The 23,196-nt window shown below is 44.7% G+C and overlaps 1 protein-coding gene across 16 annotated transcripts in view; it reads left to right on the forward strand.

Moving 5' to 3' along the window:
- The window catches only part of SORBS1 (sorbin and SH3 domain containing 1), a 240,787-nt gene that overhangs the window by 38,709 nt on the left and 178,882 nt on the right, over positions 1-23,196 (forward strand). The gene's annotated exons all lie outside the window — the stretch shown is intronic.

The raw sequence follows: 23,196 nt of genomic DNA on the forward strand, positions 1-23,196 counted from the left end.
GTTGTATGCTTCTCCAGGTAACCATGAGTCAAGACCTTGTGACTTATCTGTTCACACGCACAGCCAGCTGCACACAACCTCCTCTTCCCTTTACCCATCCCTGCTCAGCTGCCCTAGTATGATTCATTCCTCAAATATTTGAGGGCCCACTGTGTTCCAGGCACAGGGCCAAGTACCAGGGAAAGATACTGGGGAGCAGAAACAAACCTGGACCTTGACTCCATGGAGTTTATGGGGTTGTGGGGAAGGCAGACTCTAAGGGTAAAATTCTAATCATTGTAAGGCTATGAAGAACTACTTGGGGCCATGGGAACATTTTAGAGAGAGTTGACCCAAGTTGGGAGGCCAAGGAAGGTTCCCAAAGAAGGTTCCCAAAGAAGACGATTGAGTTGAGCTGAAAAAAGGCCAGGGGAATAGGTGGGTGAGATGGGTGACCTGACCTTTGCCACACCCTGAGCCTGCCACCCTCCCTTTCTCTCTCAATCTTTTGATCTTTTAGGAGGCAGTTAATCCTCCTGCAGTCAACCTTCTGTAATTACAAATGTATGCTTTTTTTTTTTTTTTAAATTTTGACCACACCACTTGGCTTTGCGGGATCTTAGTTCCCCGGCCTGGGATTGAACCCGGGGCCCCAGCAGTGAAAGTGCCAAGTCCTAACCACTGGACCGCCAGGGAATTCCCAAATGTATGTTATTTTTTTTTTAATTGCATAGTTTTCAGGGCAGAAACATACTATGGCGACTACTTTGGGAGTTAATATAATCTACAAGCATTTGTTGAATGTCTACTGTGTGGCAGGCGCTATACATACATTGTCATTTAATCCTCTAAACAACCCTGCCAGGTGAGTCTTACGGATGAAGAAACTGAGGCCCAGAAAGGCCATGTGACTTGGGTTTTGTCTCCTTTCAGTTAATGATGGGAAAGCTGGGATTTAAACCTTCTGGCACTGCCAAACCTGCCTATGCTCTCTTCTGCCTCTCCCTTTTGTAGATGGACTTTTGTGGCTTGATCTGAGGATCCAACCACCATCTCCATGTTGTGTCCATGGGAAAATGCAATCTGAGTTCCAGCCTTCCAGTTTATACATGAACTTGGTGCATAGCCCATTTATCAGTTGAGGATCGTTGTCTGTGTCAGGTCAGCATTGAGACTAAGTGGATGTGTCTTGAAGTGGGTTTAAAATTGTTTTTTCAGTTCAAATCCAGAATTAATGGAGGACAGTCTTAGAAATAGTCACTTGAGGTAAGTAACAATGGGCTGGATAAAAAGGAATGTCAATATCATTCCTGCTGCCAGCAGTGTCCCTGGGGGCCATGGGAAAAAAGAAATTGGTATGGGCTGGTAACTCTTTTTTTCCAACTTTATTTTATTTATTTATTTATTTACCTTTGGCTGCGTTGGGTCTTCGTTGCTGTGTGCGGGCTTTTTCTAGTTGTGGCGAGTGGGAGCTACTCTTCTTTGCGGTGCCCGGGCTTCTCATTGTGGTGGCTTCTCTTGTTGCGGAGCACGGGCTCTAGGCACGTGGGCTCAGCAGTTGTGGCTCGCTAGAGCCTGCAGGCTCAGTAGTTGTGGTGCACGGGCTTGCTCGGCAGCATGTGGGATCTTCCCGGACCAGGGATCGAAGCCGTGTCCCCTGCATTGGCAGGCGGATTGTTAACCACTGTGCCACCAGGGAAGTCCTGGGCTGGTAACTCTTAATTATTTAGAGTTAAGTCTTGGTGACTTTCCAGTGGCTTGTCAGTGATGGCTCTGGGTGAGGGTAACTCTGTCGGTCACTCCATCTCTCTGAACCTCAGTCTCTCTACCTATAAGATGGGATAATAATTCTGCTTTATCTACCTCAGCATTGCTATGAGATTCAAACGAATTATAGGACCTTAGGATTAGAAGGGGTATCCCTAAGATATTATATTTGAAAGTGTTTTGTAGGCCTAGGTAAATGCATGCCACACTTTTGTTGACTTACCATTATGGTTCATATTAACAGTGTAAAACACTGGTTCTCAAACTTTAGCTGTTTATTAGAATTACCTTCAGAGCTCATTAAGCTACAGGTTGTTGGGCTCCTCCTCCAGAATTTCTGATTCAGTAGCTCTAGAGTGGGACCAGAGGATTTGTATTTCTAATACGTTCCCACATAATGCTGATGTTGCCGGCCACCTTGCTCATGCCACTCAGATGTGCAGCTGCTTGGCTCTGCCGCTCCCTCAGGCCTAGGGAGAGACAGGTGAAACCCACTGACCCTTGGGGGATGGTGAGTGTAGATGTCAGTTCCAGACCATGTGGTAACCAGACAGAGTAAGTGGGCATTAGCCAAGTGGCTGTGTGATGTCTAGAGTTGGGTGGAAGCACTTCACTGTTTCCTTGGAATCCCTTAGGACTTGGTAGTCACCACTTCTCAGGGCTGTGGTGCGGGGGGGCAGAAGGAACCTATTGCAGGGGGCTTTGGGCCAAACTTGGACAGTCCCATCCACATGGGTGAACTCCTCCATTCTTTTTTTTTTAATTTTAATTTTTTATTTACTTATTTTTTTGGCCGCTCTGTGCAGCTTGTGGGATCTTAGTTCCCCAACCAGGGATCAGACCCGGGCCCTGGCAGTGAAAGTGCTGAGTTCTAACCACTGGATCTCCAGGGAATTCCTGAACTCCTCCATTCTTGGGGCTGGCCCAGATCCACTCAAACTCAAGCCCTCTTTGGCTCCTGTAAAGAAATTCCCTTTCTTCTGATCTTCCAAGGTTGCAGTGGAGCGAGAGTCTCCGTGTTGGGCTGGGTGGTCATCATCACATTCTCTCTCGTGCTAAGAGATTTCCCACTGATTGTTCCAGCCTCTTTCTTCTCTCTCTTCACATGTGTGGTTTCTGCTTAAATCTCTTTCCTCATTGAGGCACCCAACCTTTTCCTAGTTACCCCCATGTCAGAAGAGGACAGGCCGGAACAGGCTAGCAGTAGTTCTCACATTTTTGGGGTCACATTGAGTAACGGGTTAAAGACAGAGATTCCCTGGCCATGCCCTCAAAGATTCTGATTTCTCAGGTCTAGAGAGATTGTAGGGGTTCTGATGCCAGAATCTGAAAACCATACTTAGGGAAATAACTAAAGAGATTTTGACTTGCTTTTCAGTCTGCTAGCATGTGGTGAGCACCACTTTTACACTGACCACCCCAGAGCCCCTGCTTGGTCATCTGTCCCGCTTAGAGTCTCCCACCTTGGAATCTGTATTCCAGCCCCGAGAGAGACAAAGCCGTGGGGCTGGAAGGGGAGGGGGTTTGCTTAATGGTTACTTTCTTGGTCGACCAACAGATGACCTGACCTTTGGTTTCTCTGAGAAGAAAACCTCAGGGTATCTGTTTTGCCCTCTAAAAGAGGTCTTTCACCTAGAGTGTATTTCCCAGTGCAAGGTCTGGGTGACCTTTGTAGCCCATATTTGCTCCATTCTCACAACTTTTTGTGACTGAAAATGGTTTTTAAGATTTTTCTTTTCCTTTATATGGCTGGCTGACTAGCTGTCACTGGGCTGATTTTTATCTCAAACTATATTGTAAGCATCCTCGAAGTTAAGATGTCTGCATGGTGCTGGGCATACAGATGTCTAATGGTGGGATAGGTGGGTTTACCATGATGCTTCTGGGCTGGATTGGGCTGGGCTGGCCACTGCTTGATCCTTACACAGATCTCAAAACCATGACAGTAAGGGTCTAAAACTGGCTTGATCTCTACTGTGTCTCTTAGCTGGAAAGTCATTTTTAGTACAGGCCCTTGAGGATTACCGTCACCAAATAGTACTTCCAAGGAAAGAGCCCAAGGCAACTGAAGACCAAGGTTTTCACCCAAAATAGACCAGCATCAGGAAGGGAGCTGGTCAGACAACTCTTCCACTGCATCAGCGGTTGGCAGAGGCTCCTGGCTATGACAGAGTCAGCTGGGCATCCACCAAGGCGGCGTATTACTCATAAGGCTAGTTGAGCGTGTATGAGTTTTTGTGTATGAGGGAGAAGAGAAGAAGCCCTTACTTCAGACACCATTCTTCCTGTGTCTCCCAAGGGTATACTTTTGTCCCCTTAAATGTTGCTTGTTTCTTGTTTTTTCCACATAATAGTCAATGTTCAAGATTGTGGAGAGGAAAATTCAGGAACCGGCTAAAAAACCCAGTTTTCAGAAGGGTCTGGGCAGACTCTCAGCATTTTGTCAAGGGCTCTTCTAGTCTGCATCCCTTCTGTGGTGTCATGCCCGCTCCCTCCGGCAAGATTGCTGGGTGCTTGGCCCATTTTTGCTCTCAGTCTAAAGTAACTTCTCGGTTCATTCTAGTCCTTTTTAATCTGTGGCTTATTGCATTTGGGTTACTCAATTTAAAGCGAGAACATGGAATCGATTCAGTAGAACCACAGACCCAAAGACAGAGCTGTGAGAGTCCTTCCTGGAGAGCCAAACTGGCCCACAGAGATCTCGCAGCCATGTGCTGCCAGGGTCTTAAGCCCAAGTACCCCACTTCTGGATTTAATATTCTTCTCCATACCCTGAACTGCCATTGCAGAGATCCTGGTTTCCCTCCGCTCCTCCACCTGGCCACCTGGCCACCTGAAATGTGGCCAGTAGAGAAAGAAGGGTTTCCAGGGCTGAGGCCAATGGAACCATTTAAGTTCGAGGAGACCGATGAGGAAAGGGTTGGTATTCAGATTGCATTTTCAAATGGGCTGGGAATAACACTGGCTGTGAAAACATTATCAAAAATCTGCAAAATCAACATTCTTTCTTCCTGGTAAACATGAAAGCTCGGCAGCTGCACCTCCTGCTCACGTGTTGGGCCAACTGCTGTTCGGGACATCATGCCTCCCTTGGCAGTGCATGGGATCTGACTGGAGCCAGGGTTGGCATTCCAGCTCTCGCTGTGTGGATCAGGGCGTTTCAGGGCTCTCAAAAGCTGGACCAGTCGGGTTGTCCTTGGACTTAAGCTGGGGCATATACCCATCTGTCCAGGGTTGCATGGACCCTTTGATACGGCTGTCCGTCACTAGTCAGGTTTTGCCGAGTCAAGACCCAATGCAGGCAGAAGAACTGATCCTAGTCAAAGGTGATTTGGGGGTGACTTCTTTTCCACCAGAATCCTCACCCTCTTAGTCACCTCATAACCTCTGTTATACAAGAGAATTTTGTTTATTTCAGAGAATCGGCCCACACACAGGTTTGAAGCCAGTCCAAAAGGAACATTTGCCACTGTATAAAAACTTACCTTCCTGCTCTTTGAGAACTGAACTGCCCGTTTTAGTCGCCCCTCCACACCCCCTCCCCCAGTTTCCTATATCATTTGCAGAAAACTTACTGTATGGGAATTTACTGGTTTATTTCTCAGAAACGGCGCAATTGCCTGACTTTCTTCAGGAGATACTTGGGGAAGGCAGAGCTCCCTCATTTACGCTCTTCTCTTTCTTTAAAAATTTTTTCATGTATCTTCATAGGGAAAATGGCTTGGTACTGTTACCAAGAAGAATGCACCAGTGATTAAGAACCAGTATGAGTTGTGCAAGCCTGTCAAACGGAATATACTCCTTTCTTGACATGAACTCAGGGAAGTGCAGTAGATACTGTATCTATTGGGTACATGACCCATGTGTGATCTCAGGGAAGCATCTAAGGGGAAGGATCCCATTAGGAGCCTAAAGCTAAAACGGGAAGTGAGGGCTGGGTGATAAGGCCTCAGGTGGATTCACTGCTGGCTGGATTACCAGCTCAGATTTGTATTTTCTGTGTGGGAAGCCTCTGTGGCAGACCTAGGATTGTGCCTAGGCCTGTCCTGGTCGAATATTTTTTTATCAGACACTTGGAGCTGTGGAAGTCAGCCATGGGAAGTATGCAGATCTCTGAGGGCTGGAAGAGAGAACTTATATTTCAAAGAGTGATTGGGACCCAGAAAGTTCTTTTAAGATGTATCCAACATCTGGGTTACAAAAGTCCTATAGGTATAGGATGGGGGGGTGTAATCTGATTTTAGAAGAAGCTCTTGCAGGGGAAAAAAGACTGAAGACATTTTGGATGATGAGAAAAAGAGGCAGGTCCTTCTCAGAGGGATGGAGGAGTAGGTGGTGGTTTAGCTCGATGCCCTGATAGTTACAGGTTTGCCTTCTGGATCTACTGATGCCCCCACTGGAGGCGGTGCTGGGCTGCGGGCATGACCCTTCCTCCTGCAGGTCCCCAGGGGAAGTGTGAGTTGGCTTTGACTTCAGTCCTCCTCCCTGGCCTCTCTGGGAAACCATCCCCTTGCCCACACAAGGCCTCTTCTACGTCTATACTGGCTTTTCCAGGCAGGGGTCAGAGCTCTTATTTCTGAGGGTTTCCTAGTCAGGCCATGTGCCCTGGGGCTACAGCTGCCTTGTTTTGTTTTGTTTTGTTTTTAAAAAAAAAAGAGGTACGGGGACCTTAGAAAATGGATGAATGGAATACTTTGTGTTCTTTTTTTTTTTTTTTTTTTTTTTTTTTTTGCGGTACGCGGGCCTCTCACTGTTGTGGCCTCTCCTGTTGTGGAGCACAGGCTCCGGACGCGCAGGCTAAGTGGCCATGGCTCACGGGCCCAGCCGCTCCGCGGCATGTGGGATCTTCCCGGACCGGGGCACAAACCCGTGTCCCCTGCATCGGCAGACGGACTCTCAACCACTGCGCCACCAGGAAAGCCCTGTGTTCCTGTTTTAAACTTAAAGACCATTCTATTGTGCAAATGCAAAAAGTAATAAGAATATGATTTCAGTTCCATATTCCATCGGGTTGAGGGTGTCAGGGGAAAAGTATAGGTGTGAGAGGATGAAACAAGAAAGTGGGGTGGAGTGGGGAGGAGAGCTAGTGACAGGTGGGTGGGGAGAGAGAAGCGAAGACATGCATGGGAAGAAACAAGGCACACAGGGAGAGAGTCAGAAAACATAATTTGAGGTGAAACCAATTTCCAGTAAGGCTTCCACCCCACTGCTGCAATTTGATGTCTAAGAATACTGAAAATCACAATACCCTATCCAAAAAGTATTTTTTTCTTTGTAAATACACCATGTAGTCAAAATATGACAGCCTGGCATGCCTATCCTAATATATAGAAAAGCTTGATATTGACTGATGATATACGAAGCGAAGGCCCAAGTTATTTAATACTTTAATGAATAAAATATTCCTTCCCCAAAATCAAACAGAAACCTTATGGTCATTGGATGACTCCAAAGAGTTAAAAAAAATTCTTCTTATTGATACATGTATGTATACATATACACATATATAAAAAGAAACTACCTCCAAATCATCCAGTGATTCTCTCTGGATGATGATTTTATAACTATTTATTTTAAGTTGGGAAATAAAATACATACATCCAAGGTATCCTAGCCCTGTTCCCTCTTTTCTTCTTTTTACAATTCGTAGTTTTGTGTTTTTTAAACATCTTTATTGGAGTATAATTGCTTTATAATGGTGTGTTAGTTTCTGCTGTATAACAAACTGAATCAGCTATACATAAACACATATCTGCATATCTCCTCCCTCTTGCGTCTCCCTCCCACCCTCCCTATCCCACCCCTCTTGGTGGACAAAAGCACCGAGCTGATCTCCCTGTGCTATGCGGCTGCTTCCCACTAGCTATTTTACATTTGGTAGTGTATATATGTCCATGCCACTCTCTCACTTCGTCCCAGCTTACCCTTCCGCCTCTCCGTGTCCCCAAGTCCATTCTCTACGTCTGCGACTTTGTCTTTATTCCTTTGTCTTTATTCCTGTCCTGAAGAAAAACGTTCTTCAGAACCTTTTGTTTTTTAAGATTCCATATGTATGTGTTAGCATACGGTATTTGTTTTTCTCCTTCTGACTTAATTCACTCTGTATGACAGTCTCTAGGTCCATCTACCTCACTACAAATAACTCAGTTTCGTTTCTTTTTATGGCTGAGTAATATTCCGTTGTATATATGTGCCACATCTTCTTTATCCATTCATCTGTCGATGGACACTTAGGTTGCTTCCATGTCCTGGCTATTGTAAGTAGAGCTGCAATGAACATTGTGGTACGTGACTCTTTTCTTTTTTTTTTTGGCGGTACGCAGGCCTCTCACTGTTGTGACCTCTCCCGTTGCGGAGCACAGGCTCCGGACGCGCAGGCTCAGTGGCCATGGCTCACGGGCCTAGCCGTTCCGCGGCATGTGGGGTCTTCCCAGACCGGGGCACGAACCCATGTTCCCTGCATCGGCAGGCGGACTCTCAACCACTGTGCCACCAGGGAAGCCCCACATGACTCTTTTTGAATGATGGTTTTCTGAGGGTATATGCCCAGTAGTGGGATTGCTGGGTCGTATGGTAGTTCTGTTTTTAGTTTTTTAAGGAACTTCCATACTGTTCTCCATAGTGGCTGTATCAATTTACATTCCCACCAACAGTTCAAGAGGGTTACCTTTTCTCCACACCCTCTCCAGCATTTATTGTTTGTAGATTTTTTCATGATGGCCATTCTGACTGGTGTGAGGTGATACCTGACTGTAGTTTTGATTTGCATTTCTCTAATGATTAGTGATGTTGAGCATTCTTTCATGTGTTTGTTGGCAATCTGTATATCTTCTTTGGAGAAGTATCTATTTAGATCTTCTGCCCATTTTTGGATTGGGTTGTTTGTTTTTTTGATATTGGGCTGCATGAGCTGCCTGTATATTTTGGAGATTAATCCGTTGTCACTTGATTCATTTGCAAATATTTTCTCCCATTCTGAGAGTTGTCTTTTCGTCTTGTTTATGGTTTCCTTTGCTGTGCAAAAGCTTTGAAGTTTCATTAGGTCCCATTTGTTTATTTTTGTTTTTATATCCATTTCTCTAGGAGGTGGGTCAAAAAGGATCTTGCTGTGATTTATGTCATAGAGTGTTCTGCCTATGTTTTCCTTCCTCTAAGAGTTTTATAGTGTCTGGCCTTAAATTTAGGTCTTTGATCCACTTTGAGTTTATTTTTGTGTATGGTGTTAGGGAGTGCTCTAATTTCATTCTTTTACATGTAGCTGTCCAGTTTTCCCAGCACCACTTATTGAAGAGACTGTCTTTTCTCCGTTGTATATTCTTGCCTCCTTTATCAAAAATAAGATGACCATATGTACGTGGGTTTATCTCTGGGCTTTCTATCCTGTTCCATTGATCTATATTTCTGTCTTTGTGCCAGTACCATACTGTCTTGATTATTGTAGCTTTGTAGTATAGTCTGCAGTCAGGGAGCCTGATTCCTCCAGCTCCATTTTTCTTTATCAAGATTGCTTTGGCTGCTCGCGGTCTTTTGTGTTTCTATACAAATTGTGAAATTTTTTGTTCTAGTTCTGTGAAAAATGCCATTGGTAGTTTGATAGGGATTGCATTGAATCTGTAGATTGCTTTGGGTAGTATAGTCATTTTCACAGTGTTGATTCTTTCAATCTAAGAACATGGTGTATCACTCCATCTGTTTATATCATCTTTAATTTCTTTCATCAGTGTCTTATAGTTTTCTGCATACAGGTCTTTTGTCTCCTTAGGTAGGTTTATTCCTAGGTATTTTATTCTTTTTGTTGCAGTGGTAAATGGGGGTGTTTCCTTAATTTCTCTTTCAGGTTTTTCATCATTAGTGTATAGGAATGCAGGAGATTTCTGTGCATTAATTTTATATCCTGCTACTTTACCAAATTCATTGATTAGCTCTAGTAGTTTTCTGGTAGCATCTTTGGAATTCTCTCTGTATAGTATCATGTCATCTGCATACAGTGACAGTTTTATTTCTTCTTTTCCGATTTGGATTCCTTTTATTTCCTTTTTTTCTCTGATTGCTGTGGCTAAAAATTCCAAAAGTATGTTGAATAATAGTGGTGAGAGTGGGCAACCTTGTCTTTTTCCTGATCTTAGTGGAAATGGTTTGTTTTTCACCATTGAGCACAGTGTTGGCTGTGGGTTTGTCATATATGGCCTTTATTGTGTTGAGGTAAGTTTCCTCTGTGCCTACCTTCTGGAGAGTTTTTATCATAAATGGGTGTTGAATTTTGTCAAAAGCTTTTTCTGCATCTATCAGTATGATCGTATGGTTTTTCTCCTTCAGTTTGTTAATATGGTTTATTTCATTGATTTGCATATATTGAAGAATTCTCGCATTCCTGGGTTAAACCCCACTTGATCATGGTGTATGATCCTTTTCATGTGCTGTTGGATTCTGTTTGCTAGTATTTTGTTGAGGATTTTTGCATCTATGTTCATCAGTGATGTTGGTCAGTAGTTTTCTTTTTTTGTGACATCTTTGTCTGGTTTTGGTATCAGGGTGATGGTGGCCTCGTAGAATGAGTTTGGGAGTGTTCCTCCCTCTGCTATATTTTGGAAGAGTTTGAGAAGGATAGATGTTAGCTCTTCTCTAAATGTTTGATAGAATTCTCCTGTGAAACCATCTGTTCCTGGGCTTTTGTTTGTTGGAAGATTTTTTTTTTTACTTTACTTTTGGCTGTGTTGGGTCTTCATTGCTGTGTGCAGGCTTTCTGTAGTTGCGGTGAGCGGGGGCTACTCTTCGTTGTGGTGTGCAGGTTTCTCATTGTGGTGGCTTCTCTTGTTGTGGAGCATGGGCTCTAGGTATGTGGGCTTCACTAGTTGTGACTTATGGGCTCTAGAGCGCAGGCTCAGTAGTTGTGGTGCACGGGCTTTGTTGCTCCGCAGCATGTGGGATCTTCCCGGACCAGGGCTGGAACCTGTGTCCCCTGCATTGGGAGGCGGATTCTTAACCACTGCGCCACCAGGGAAGTCCATCTTTTAGTTTTACTGATCTTAGCTATTGTTTCCTTCATTTCTTTTTCATTTATTTCTGATCTGATCTTTATGATTTCTTTCCTTCTGCTAACTTTGGGGTTTTTTTTTTCTTTCTCTAATTGCTTTAGATGTAAGGTTAGATTGTTTATTTGAGATGTTTCTTGTTTCATGAGGTAGGATTATATTGCTATAAACCTCCCTCTTAGAACTGCTTCTGCTGCATCCCGTAAGTTTTGGGTCGTTATATTTTCATTGTCATTTGTTTCTAGGTATTTTTTGATTTCCTCTTTGATTTCTTCAGTGATCTCTTGGTTATTTAGTAGTGTATTGTTTAGCCTTCATGTGCTTGTATTTTTTACAGATTTATTCCTGTAATTGATACCTACTCTCATAGCACTGTGGTTGGAAAAGATACTTGATACGATTTCAGTTTTCTTAAATTTACCAAGGCTTGATTTGTGACCCGAGATATGATCTATCCTGGAGAATGTTCCATGAGCACTTGAGAAGAATGTGTATTCTATTGTTTTTGGATGGAATGTCCTGTAAATATCAGTTAAGTCCATCTTGTTTAATGTATCATTTAAAGCTTGTGTTTCCTTATTTATTTTCATTTTGGTTGATCTGTCCATTGGTGAAACGGGGTGTTAACGTCCCCTACTATGATTGTTTTACTGTCAATTTCCCCTTTTATGGCTGTTAGCATTTGCCTTATGTATTGAGGTGCTCCTATATTGGGTGCATAATTATTTACAATTGTTATATCTTCTTGTTGGATTGATCCCTTGATCATTATGTAGTGTCCTTCTTTGTCTCTTGTAATAGTCTTTATTTGAAAGTCCTTTTTGTCTGATATAGGAATTGCTACTCCAGCTTTCTTTTGATTTCCATTTGCATGGAATATCTTTTTCCATCCCCTCACTTTCAGTCTGTATGTGTCCCTAGGTCTGAAGTTGGTCTCTTGTAGACAGCATATATATGTGTCTTGTTTTTGTATCCATTCAGCTAGTCTATGTCTTTTGGTTGGAGCATTTACATTTAAGGTAGTTATGGGTATGTATGCTCCTATTCCCATTTTCTTAATTGTTTTGGGTTTTTTTATTGTAGACCTTTTCCTTCTCTTGTGTTTCCTGCCTAGAGAAGTTCCTTTAGCATTTGTTGTAAAGCTGGTTTGGTGGTGCTGAATTCTCTTAGCTTTTGTTTGTCTGTAAAGGTTTTAATTTCTCCATCAAATCTGAATGACATCCTTGCTGGGTAGAGTAATCTTGGTTGTAGGTTTTCCCCATTCATCAGTTTAAGTATGTCCTGCCACACCCTTCTGGCTTGCAGAGTTTCTGCTGAAAGATCAGCTGTTAACCTTATGGGGATTCCCTTGTATTTTATTTGTTGTTTTTCCCTTGCTGCTTTTAATATTTTTTCTTTGTCTTTAATTTTTGATAGTTTGATTAATATGTGTCTTGGCCTGTTCCTCCTTGGATTTATCCTGTATGGGACTCTCTGTGCTTCTTGGACTTGACTATTTCTTTTCCCATATTAGGGAAGTTTTCAGCTATAATCTCTTCAAATATTTTCTCAGTCCCTTTCTTTTTCTCTTCTTCTTCTGGGACCCCTTTAATTCGAATGTTGGTGCATTTAATGTTGTCCCAGAGGTCTCTGAGACTGTCCTCAGTTCTTTTCATTCTGTTTTCTTTATTCTGCTGTGCAGTAGTTATTTCCACTATTTTATCTTCCAGGTCACTTATCCGTTCTTCTGCCTCAGCTATTCTGCTATTGATTTCTTCTAGAGAATTTAAAATTTCATTTATTGTGTTGTTCAGCGTTGTTTGTTTGCCCTTTAGTTCTTCTAGGTCCTTGTTAAACGTTTCTTGTGTTTTCTCCGTTCTGTTTCCGAGATTTTGGATCACTTTACTATCATTAATCTCAATTCTTTTTCAGGTTGACTGCCTGTTTCCTCTTCATTTGTTTGGTCTGGTGGGTTTTTACTTTGCTACTTCATCTGCTGTGTATTTCTTTGTCTTCTCATTTTGCTTAACTTACTGTGTTTGAGGTCTCCTTTCTGCAGGCTGCACGTTCGTAGTTCCCGTTGTTTTTGGTGTCTGCCCCTCGTGGGTAAGGTTGGTTCAGTGGGTTGTGTAGGCTTCCTGGTGGAGAGGACTGGTGGTGCCTGTGTTCTGGTGGATGAGGCTGGATCTTGTCTTTCTGGTGGGCAGGACTCCGTCTGGTGGTGTATTTTGGGGTGTGTGTGACCTTATGATTTTAGGCAGCCTCTCTGCTAATGGGTGGGGTTGTGTTCCTCTCTTCCTAGTTGTTTGGCATAGGGTGTCCAGCACTGTAGCTTGCTGATCATTGAGTGCAGCTGGGTCTTATCATTGAGATGGCGATCTCTGAGAGAGCTTCTGCTGTTTGGTCCACCAGAGACCTCCTGGCCCCACAAAATATCAATGTCTTGAACTCTGTTCTCCCACCTCAGAGGCACAGGCCTGACACCCGGCTGGAGCACCAAGACTTTATCAGCCACCCAGCTGGTCTTCCTAAAGCTGGGCCGCCTGCAGCAGCCTGACCAATGGAATATTCAAATTGGAAATGTTGCCTTAGCACTGGGTGCTAGAGGAGATCTCCATCGCTCCATACCAGAAATACAAAAGGATGGACAGCTCCTCTAAGCTGGGGTTTTCATGAATGTGAAGTGGCTGCTCCACTGTCCCTTTCCCTGTCTCCCAGCTGAAGCAGAGGACTCTGAGGCTTTAGAACGGGGCAGTGCTCCTCAACATTGTCGAGGTCATCAAAAATGAGGGAAGTATGAGAAATTCTCACAGCCAAGAGGAGCCTCTGGAGACGTGAAGACTGAATGTAATGCTGTATGAAATCAGCAATGTTGGGGAAATTTTCTCGACTTTCCCAGAATGCTAGTCCGTACTGCAGAGAGTTATGTAGTAAGGCTAATTATTGACAATGTTCTGAAAAGGTAACAACACCAATAAACTTTTCTGGACTTGCAAAGGAAAAAGAGAAAACAGCTGGCTCTGCTGGCAGTCGAGCTTCCAGAGCTAACTGGCATGCCATCTGCTCGCAGCAGAGTGGGAACCATGGTTCACGTGTCACACCACCGTTCGTGTTAAGAAGGTTGCCCCAACAAGCCTGGGCAACTTCGCTTCCGTGCAGGTTGCTGGGGGGAGGGGTGGCGGCAGCAGCATCCCCAGTGTGTATATCGTTTTTCCGAACTCCATCTGCTCCAATTTGTAGTTTTTATCAAATTTACACATGCATATAGTTTCAAGAATCAAACAGTTCTCCAGGAACACCCTCTCCTGCCTCCCCTCCCCCTACCTGCCATCCCCTGTGGCAGTCACTTAAAAATCATAGCTGATTCTTTTGGTGCTTACTTACACGTTTTTCAATAGCTTGCATGTTTTGCTACTCTGGGGTATTATCTATTGGCTCCTCCTGAGGATTTTGCTCTCCTCCCCCTCCCCATGCGCTGTGCCCCAACCCCCTTATCTTTGGAGGAAGAAAAATCCTGTCTTCTGCAGAAGTCAGGAGTGTCATGCCTTATCCTAGAGGGACATGGGGGTCCCTACGTGGAATAACATGCACATCTTTTGGTCTTTTGTGATCTTGCCAATAAGACTTTAAAGTCTGTCCAAAATTCTAAGCTGTAGGTTTGAATTAGACCGTGTGTTGTTACCAGCTCTGTGGACCAACCATAACCAAGGGCCCGTTAGAAGCTGGATTGAATTAGGACGTCTTCTGGATATGGTTTTTTGGGACCAAATGTCAACTTATTTTGTTGTCCTTTGCCTCTATCGTAGAATGTAGAAAAAGTACACTGTCCCAGTTAATTGCAGGCCATTGTTTGCTGGACTTGGTTATCTTGGGGGTCCTAGGAGGCCCCTTTCTTGACCTCTCAGCTCCAGGACGCTCTTAAGGAGATGGCTTCTGCTTATATTTGACCAGTGATGTCCAGGGTTTGTGGGAAAGTGGCAGAGCTGCCTGTGTCTTGGGGACCCAGAGGGATCTATATTAAATCCTAAAAGTGCCACCTTTTCCAGAAAAGCTGCTGCAGTCCAGTCTCAGGATAGGGCATGTGGACTCTACTCTGAGTCTCAGCATTCCACTTTGTTTCCAGAGCCACCCACAGACATCTCTGAATTCTTTGTCCATTCCTAGAGGACATGCTTCTGGGCTTACCTGTCTCCTCCAGGCTCAGGAGTGACTCCCATCTCTTGCCCTTTGCCTCTATCTGTGGCCCTTCTGAGTTCTGGAGAACTCATGCCAGTGATCTTGCCATCTTTCTCGTTAATGAGGAATGAGGGAAGGCAACAGGGCAGCACCTTCTGAAATGAAGGCTGAATTTTAAAGTTGTGAGGGACCTTGGAAGCCACATGGTTTGTATAACTCTGCTTGCATACCTCTGGCAGTGAGACTCTCACTGAAGGAGCCACCCTTTTCCAGTGATGGGTGCTCATCTCTTGGAAAGTTCTTGCCTGCTGAACGGACATCCTTGTCTGGGATGCCCCTCCACTAAACAGATGAGGACAGCCTTGAAACTAGTCAACAAATTATTCTTCCTGTTTTTCTGGCCTAAGTGGTATCGAAAATGGTTTTAAGAGGCAGCCATAAAAGATGCTGGTAAAAACTCATGTTTTCTAAGCACCGAGTGTGTTGCCAGAGAGGTTCAGTTTTGTTTTTCTTTATCGTTATGATTTTGATTTATTTGCATCTGATAGAATGGTATCAGTGACATGGGGAATAATTACATCTCTTTTGAAATTCTACCCTGGAGCCCCACCAGGAACTGACCCAGATTCGTGCCAAGGAACACATCGTAGGCTTTGGGTTTTTTAAAATGTGTACTTAAAACACTCTTTTGAAATGCTAGACTTTTTGATACTTAAACAGCATTGTTTTAATGGGTGGAGTTCTTTTTTGATCCTCTAAGTTTAAATTTCTTAGCTCAGGGGTGGCCATAGTGACCATCCTGTATTGTGAGTTCAAGAGGCCTCTGAGAGGCAAGCCCTGCACACGTGTGTGTGCGTGTGTGCACGTGCACTTGTCTCCCTTTTGTCAACCAGTTCTAAACTTTTCTTGATTCTTACTGCTTTTACTGAATCTTCAGGAATGCTGGCCATTTTAGGAAAGCCATGTGACATAATTCTTTAAATAAATAAAAATTATTTGACTTAGAGCAACTGGCAGCAATAAATCAACATGGTTGGATTATCATTTCCTTTGAGATTTCCTTTGTTTTCCCAGCTTTATATGACGAACATGTATTACTTTTATATTAGAGGAAATTATTTGGGAAAGCATGGCTGCTTCCAAACTTATTCTTAATCTGCCAATGAGGTTACAAGGTGGAGGATACAGGAGGGGATAACGGATTGGAACATAGGGATGTTGGGAGCCAGGGCTGCCATGGGAACTGTTATTGGCAGTCTTTTTTACCATCAAAAATGCCTCTTTTATTTTTATATGTATTTATTTTTCTTCTAACTGCCCCTTGCTTTGAAAGATTTCATCTAACCCAACATTGTATTTGTTAAATAGTAATTCCTCCATTGTTGATCAGTCAAAGACTAACTGCCTATTGGAGAGTTACTGGGTTACTTTATGGAGTTGGTGCTGTTCCAGCGGAGGGTAGAGACATGTGATATTTGAGTTGGCCCTTCGTTAGGCACTCATCTATGTTCTCCACCTTCATTGCTACCTAAGGTGGGACTTTCTGAGCTGAGGACCCAAGGTTGGGGTTCTGCAGTTAGAGCTCTTCTGTATTTTGGGCTCAAGACCTGTATTCCCTCTGGCACTGGTATTTCTCCCCAACAAACCTGCCTTGATTTTGTTTTTAAATGCAACATCTAAAAAACCACAAAACCAGTAGTACAGTAAGGCTTCATGGCTGTGCTAACCTTTTTCTGCCTCATCCTTCATCATCCTCATCATGGTAATAATAGTTGGTATCAGTTGAGTTCGTGCTTAAGGTGTACCGGATACATGTTAAATGTCTACATAGATGATCTCATTTGACCCTCATAATTCTTCCTCTGTGAAGCAAGGACTGTTAATTAGCCCCCGCATTTTACTGATGGGGAAGCTGAGACTCAGAGGTTGAGTAATTTGTCCAAGGTCATGAGGCCAAAGAACAGCAAAGCCAGGACTTGAGTTGCTTCCCATCTCTTACACCTTCCTTTAATCTCTTTCTTCTTTAATCCTTGCTTTACAGACCAAGACCTCAGCTTCGGATCTTCTTCACATCTCAACACATCACCTTGTTGTGTACCTGGAATTAGTTGATTCTCTCTTCACAGTTCCCCAGTAGGGGAAGAATCCACAAAGTTTTCATTAGATTCTCAAAGGGATCTATGACCCAATAAAAGTTAACGTAGACCACGTTCCACATGCTATCCTTGGAACGGAACTGAGGTCATCCTGTGGGAAGGGAAGCACCTCCTCTAGCATCCTCACTGTTCCAGAAGGAAGGGGTTTGAGGCTTTCTCTGCTGGAGAGCAGGAGAAAAAGAACTCTGGTGAATTGCACTGGAGGCACTAAATAGGCATTTCTGTGGCTGAGAAATGCCTCCTTGGATCCCTTAAGACCCCACCCTAACAGTGGGAAATTAAAAAGGACAGAACCAGATCCCAGCTCCAATTGCCACACATTCAGGAATAAACACACTCTATCCGGGCCCATCAGGGTGCAGGAGGAGGGCTTCTGGCACTGCGGCCGAGCCCGTGCATCCCAGGTGTCTGGACTCTTCCCCAGAAAAAGTGCAGTGATAATAACATTTATGTTGTAGGCATTGTGCTAAGCACTTAAATGTATTACCTCTTTTAATCTTCCTCATAACCCTATGAGGTATGGAGTGTTGTCATCCCTATTCTACAAATGAGGAAACTGAAGCCCTGAGATGTTTAATGACTTCCCTGTGGATATGCATTTAGAAAGTGGTTGGGTCTTTACATAGGATTTCAGTTGCATCCCAGGACCTGGAGTACCTCAGTTCTAGAGTACTGGACACCACCTGCATTGCTTAAAGATGGGAACGTGTACATGTAACGGGGTATTAGGTAGATACCAACCCCCAGAGCTGGTGATGAACCTGCTTGTCAAGGTGGTGGAGGAAGGGGAGGCTGCTCTTGGCTCCCCTTTTACAGAATCCTCCCCCATCCTTTTGGACCAGTTAGGTGCATCTGCGTGGAGTTTCTAAGTGTCCAAGCTTTGCAGGGCTCCCACACAGTTATCTCATCTGCATTTATCAGTAGGTGGGGAGTCAGACAATCTGGGCTTCCCCCCTGGTCCTGCCCGTCCAAGCTGTGTGACTTGGGGGGTCATTCAGGCTCTCCGAGTCTCTCTGCTCATTTGCAAACCAGGGAGTTTGAACTCTGGCCTTCATTAGGATGAGGAAGGGTCTCAGCACTGTGGGAGGAAGGCCCTGCCCTTAATGTGTCTTCATAAGCAAACGGCCTGCTCCAAGTACACTGTGCATGTTGTTCTGGTATTAAGCTTAATGGGCCAGAAACCTACCTGTAAGTCTGGCCACGCTTGACAACTGTAGCTTTAGAAGGTACAGTGAGTATTTTCATAGAGCGATAGTGATCATCATAATTAAGATTTTCGGATCATTTGTACTCCTCCTGTCTGCCTTTCTATTCTGTTCTCCACCTGTTCATGACCCCCACTGCAGGTATCCTTAAAATCAGAGAGCTGTGGAATATCGGTGCTGGAGAGGAACTCTGATCACCTATGGCCAGCCTTCTCATTTTACAGGCATGGAAATAGGCTCAGAGAGGAATAGCAACTTGCCTAAGGCCATTCTTGGTAGAGCCAGCATGTAGGTTGGCATTCTTTTTTTAAACATCTTTATTGGAGTATAATTGCTTTACAATGGTGTGTTAGTTTCTGCTTTATAACAAAGTGAATCAGTTTGGCATTCTTTCACTTGTGCCCTGCAGCTGTCCCTTATCTCTCCTCTTAACTTCCTTCACAAGCAGACAGAACTTTTCATCAGTTTTTACCTTGTATGGTTCTTATGGCCTGTACTTGCTTCCTTGAAAGCAGAGGCTGGGTCATTCTCATCATAGTTTCTCCCTCTTCCTCCTCACTGTCCCTGTGTGTGATGAACAAAGGAACAAGGCCATTGCATAAGCAGAGCCACCTCAGAAGTCCTTTATGGTGCTAGGCCCACTGTTCCACATATTCAGATCATTGTGACCTCTCCAAGCACCAGGATGAATCTCTGCTGTGGACAGAGACCTAGGAAATAGCCCTCTCCATATACTACTTTATCCCATTAATGTAGTGATGGATATTCACAGCCAGTGTGTTACCGGAAGCTCTTGGAAGCCAAGATGTGTTGGCTTCTTCATGGCTGTGCTGGGGCTGTCTCTCCAGCAGCGGTATAATCTGGGTATAAAGAGCATCTTGTCTGATCTGAGTGGTGACATTTAACTCTATCCCTTTGCCACATGGCACCGTGTTTATAGACTTTCTCCTCTTCTCTCTGTTAAACGTAATTGTTGTCTATTACTCAGCTTTCCCAGTTACCCTACCTTTTAAGGAGAATTTTCTCTTGGTTAGCTCAGTTCCTGGTCCTTTTCTATATAGAGGCAATGAGTGGAGGATGAGCTGGAGGGCGGGTCAGAGTTTGTGTGAGTGTGGATATGTGAATGCAGGTAAGGAGGGGCTGTATTTATATCTGAAAAGACCCAATACTTGTGTGTGAGAAGAAGGAACAGAGGCTAAAGGAAAGGAGAGGGAAAGTGTGTATGAGCTGGGAGTTGGGGAGAGTGGGAAGATGAAGAGAAGAGCCTTTAGAGGGTTAGCTGCTCTCTCTATATGGATAGCAAGTGGTAGAGAAGGAGCAGGGGTTTTAAAGACAGCTCCCAATGCATTAAGAATTTAATTCCTGGGCTTCCCTGGTGGCGCAGCGGTTGAGAGTCCGCCTGCCAATGCAGGGGACACGGGTTCGTGCCCTGGTCTGGGAGGATCCCACATGCCGCGGAGCGGCTGGGCCCGTGAGCCATGGCCGCTGAGCCTGAGCGTCTGGAGCCTGTGCTCCGCAACAGGAGAGGCCCCGACAGTGAGAGGCCCCGCGTACCGCAAAAAAAAAAAGAATTTAATTCCTTCCCATTGGTGTTCAAGAGATCAGTAACATTTTGCGTTTTATGTTTGGGCTGGATTGTTTGCTTACATGGCTCCCAAGTGAAGACAGGGCTACATGGGGACTCAGTTATGTTCATGCTACTCTGGCATGTTCTAGCTGGGAGACAGAGGCCAACTGTGGGGCAGAAGAATGCGAGAAGCAGAATTCTGGTGTGGGGGGGTGATTTGGAAGAATACTCTGTGGTTGGGGTCCAGGGGCCCAGGGCTGATGCGCCAGAGTCAGCTTGTAGTTTGTATTGCTATGAACAAACCCCAGATCATTTTCCTGCATTAAAAATAAAAAATATATTGGAGTTCTCAGATTTGGTACTTATTCACTTTGTACCCAATTTCCAAAAAAATATGAGGCAGTTCAGACTCGGTGGAGAAAATGTAGTGATCCGTTCACATTGTATTTTTTCATAGATTTGCCCTAAGAAGGAAGAATAGGTTGAGTTTCGTGATCATATTTTACTGACAGAAATACTGGGAAGGATATTTAAATTTTTGTTCTCCAGGAAATTGCTCTTTTGTACTGGTTTGAGATGGAGATGGCTTAGCACAGAGAAGGTTTTAAATCCAAGGGAAGGAGCAATGACTGGTCGAGATAAAGCTCTGTCTTCTGCCGGTGTGCCTCCTAGGGTTGGATTGATCTGTGCACTCTGCCTATCTAGCATTCGTGTTTGGTAAGATGGCTTCTTCCACTGGTTGAAGGCCCCAGAAGAATAAACAGGCTACTGGAACTTGCAGGTCTGTCCATGGAAGTTCTGGCCTCTTTCTGGGCTCCTTGGAAAGCAGGAGAAACACTTCTGCAGAAGAGCCTGAAGGATTGGCCTGACATCCAGAAAGTTCAGGCAAGCGTTGGTGTTTTGGGTACCAGGCAAGGGCGGAAAGAGGACCTATCCTGGACCCTCTTGTATGTTGCTGGTGGGAGTGCCAAGCAGCCTAGTCTTTTCAGCCCAATTGCCAAGTACTTTGAAATTGTACTTTTAGATCCTCTTAAGGGGCCTTGTGTGAAGGTAGGAAGTGTCAGCCACCTTTTGAAACAACATCCAGGGCAGACAGTCATTTCCCACCTAGCTTTACAAGATGTCAGGAAAGTAGCCCTCTGCTGGGGAAGGGCCCTGGTCAGCTCCTGGCCTCTCCGTGAGCCACACCTGCCTTGTTCAGGTTGGCCTGCTGACTGTAGGCTGGGGAAGTCCCAAGGCAGCCCTAATGGTTTTGGTCACAGTTCCTCAGCCATGTCAGTTTCTCAGAGGGAATCCTAAGCCATGGGCACCAGAACGTTCCAAGGTTCTTATGAGCAATGTGCCTACCTGGTCCCACACCAAGTGGACAGTCAGAGTCCCTGGTTGGGGGCGGGGGGTGGGGTTAGGGCTCCTCAGGTGATTCCTTTGTACCCTCTGGATGGAGACCCTCTGTGCCGTCCATCTGCAGTCACGGCCCAGTTCTGCACACTGTGGTTAGTAAATTTGATGCCAGGAGATCCTGGGTTCAAATTTTACGGACTTCAAGCAGTCAGGGAAGGAGGAGGGCGAGGAAGGTCACGGGTGTCGGGTACCAGCTTCGGGAAGATGTCAGCCTGGTTCTTCCAGTTACTAATTATGCTCCCCTCGGCCCAGCGTGCTGGGTGTTCTCATGCCCGTGTCTGGGAGGAGCTGAGCTTCCCAGAGCTCAAGAGCCTGCTGAGGGTCATGCACTCGGTAGGTGACAGGCCTGACCAGCGTCCTCATGTTTTTCCATTAGGATTGTTAACGCCCACCCTAGAATGCTGAGTGTCTCCTCAAGCGTGGCTGTGTAATAGATGTGAGCCACATGTGTCATTTAAGGTTTTTCTAGTAGCCACACTTAAAAAGGTAAAAAGAAATGAAATTAATTTTAACTATATATTTTTAACCCAGTATATCTAAAATATTATTTCAATATATAATCAGTATTTTTAAAAAGATCAGTGAGCTATTTTACATTTTTTTCCCATACCAAGTCTTCAAAATCCAGTGTGTATGTTCCCCTTACGGTACATCTCAAGTCACACCAGCCACACTGCAAGGGCTCAGTGACCACGTGTGGCTAGTGGCTGCCTTACAGGACTGCACAGCTTTGGCATCTCTCGGCTGGAGAGGTGTGTCTTGGCCGACTGCCCAGGGTAGCAAGGGGGGGTCACAGTTTTCTAAATTAATGGTTTCCAAATGCCACAGGATGAATCAGTCCTGGGCCATCTGCAAGAGTGTCCCCTGAGGAGCATCGTCTAGAGCCCCAGGTGATTCTCTGTAGCCTGATTGGAAACACTGTTCTAAAACCGTTCACTGGGCAGTTCACCAGCGTCCTGTGCCTTGGCCTCACCCCCTTTCAGGGACACTTGCATTCCAAGCACGTTCCTTTTGTGGGGTGGTGATGGTAGTGGTGTGAAGGGAAGGGTCGGGGAAGGCATGCCCTGAGGGCCTTTTCCCTCCCCTGCTAAACAGAACTGCAGTTTCAGTGGAAAAACAAGATCTTGCTTATTTATCTGGATGTGATCATGCATAAGGGGCACCTTCTCTTTTGGTGGCCGAGAGCAGGATCCTGTGTTCTCAGGAAAGGTGAGATGAAAGAACCGAAATATTTAGGGCAGAATGGGTTACTGTGTGCTTAAGCTGTGTTCTTTTCCAGTGGTTTGGTTTTAAAATTTATTTGCTGACTTAGAGTAAAAAATTTGGTCCTAAAGAGTTAGAGTCCAGGGTCCAAACCTCAAATGCTTCAGGCCAAGCAGGTAGCATGCGTGAAGGGTAGGGGATTTCAAATCGAAACTCACAGGAGTGTTTTTCACTTTCACAAAAATGTGGCCGTCTCCCTTTTTTCTGGACATACAAGACCCTCTTGGTCTTTCATTTTCCTACTCTTGGTAGAGCAATATTTCTAAGACAAAAAGCACTGCAGGCACCATGATAAACAGCAACTGACACTTGGCCTTGGTGTTTCGGGAGAGGAATCTGAGAGCCATGCCCATGTAAGGGGGAACAGCTACCGCCCGGCCCCATCCAACTGTTGGCCTGGAGGCCCAGTGTCACCAGATCTTGCTATTATTAAGGAGAAGCCACAAATCAGAGTATTTAAAAGGTAAAATCTTTGGGGTTTTAAAAGAAGTTTTAACCTTAGAAATACAGACTCCTAGGAATTTGCCCCACCGCCAAAAGATACAGGGTCCTGTGTGTCCTTCCCTCAGCCTCCCCCAGTAGTGGCATCTTACATAACTAGTACAGCATCCAAACCAGGAAACGGACACTGTTGCAATCTACAGTCCTTATGCAGGTTTCACCAGTTTATA

This window comes from Tursiops truncatus, chromosome 16 (assembly GCF_011762595.2).
Source record: "Tursiops truncatus isolate mTurTru1 chromosome 16, mTurTru1.mat.Y, whole genome shotgun sequence".
Classification (NCBI taxonomy): Eukaryota; Metazoa; Chordata; class Mammalia; order Artiodactyla; family Delphinidae; genus Tursiops; species Tursiops truncatus.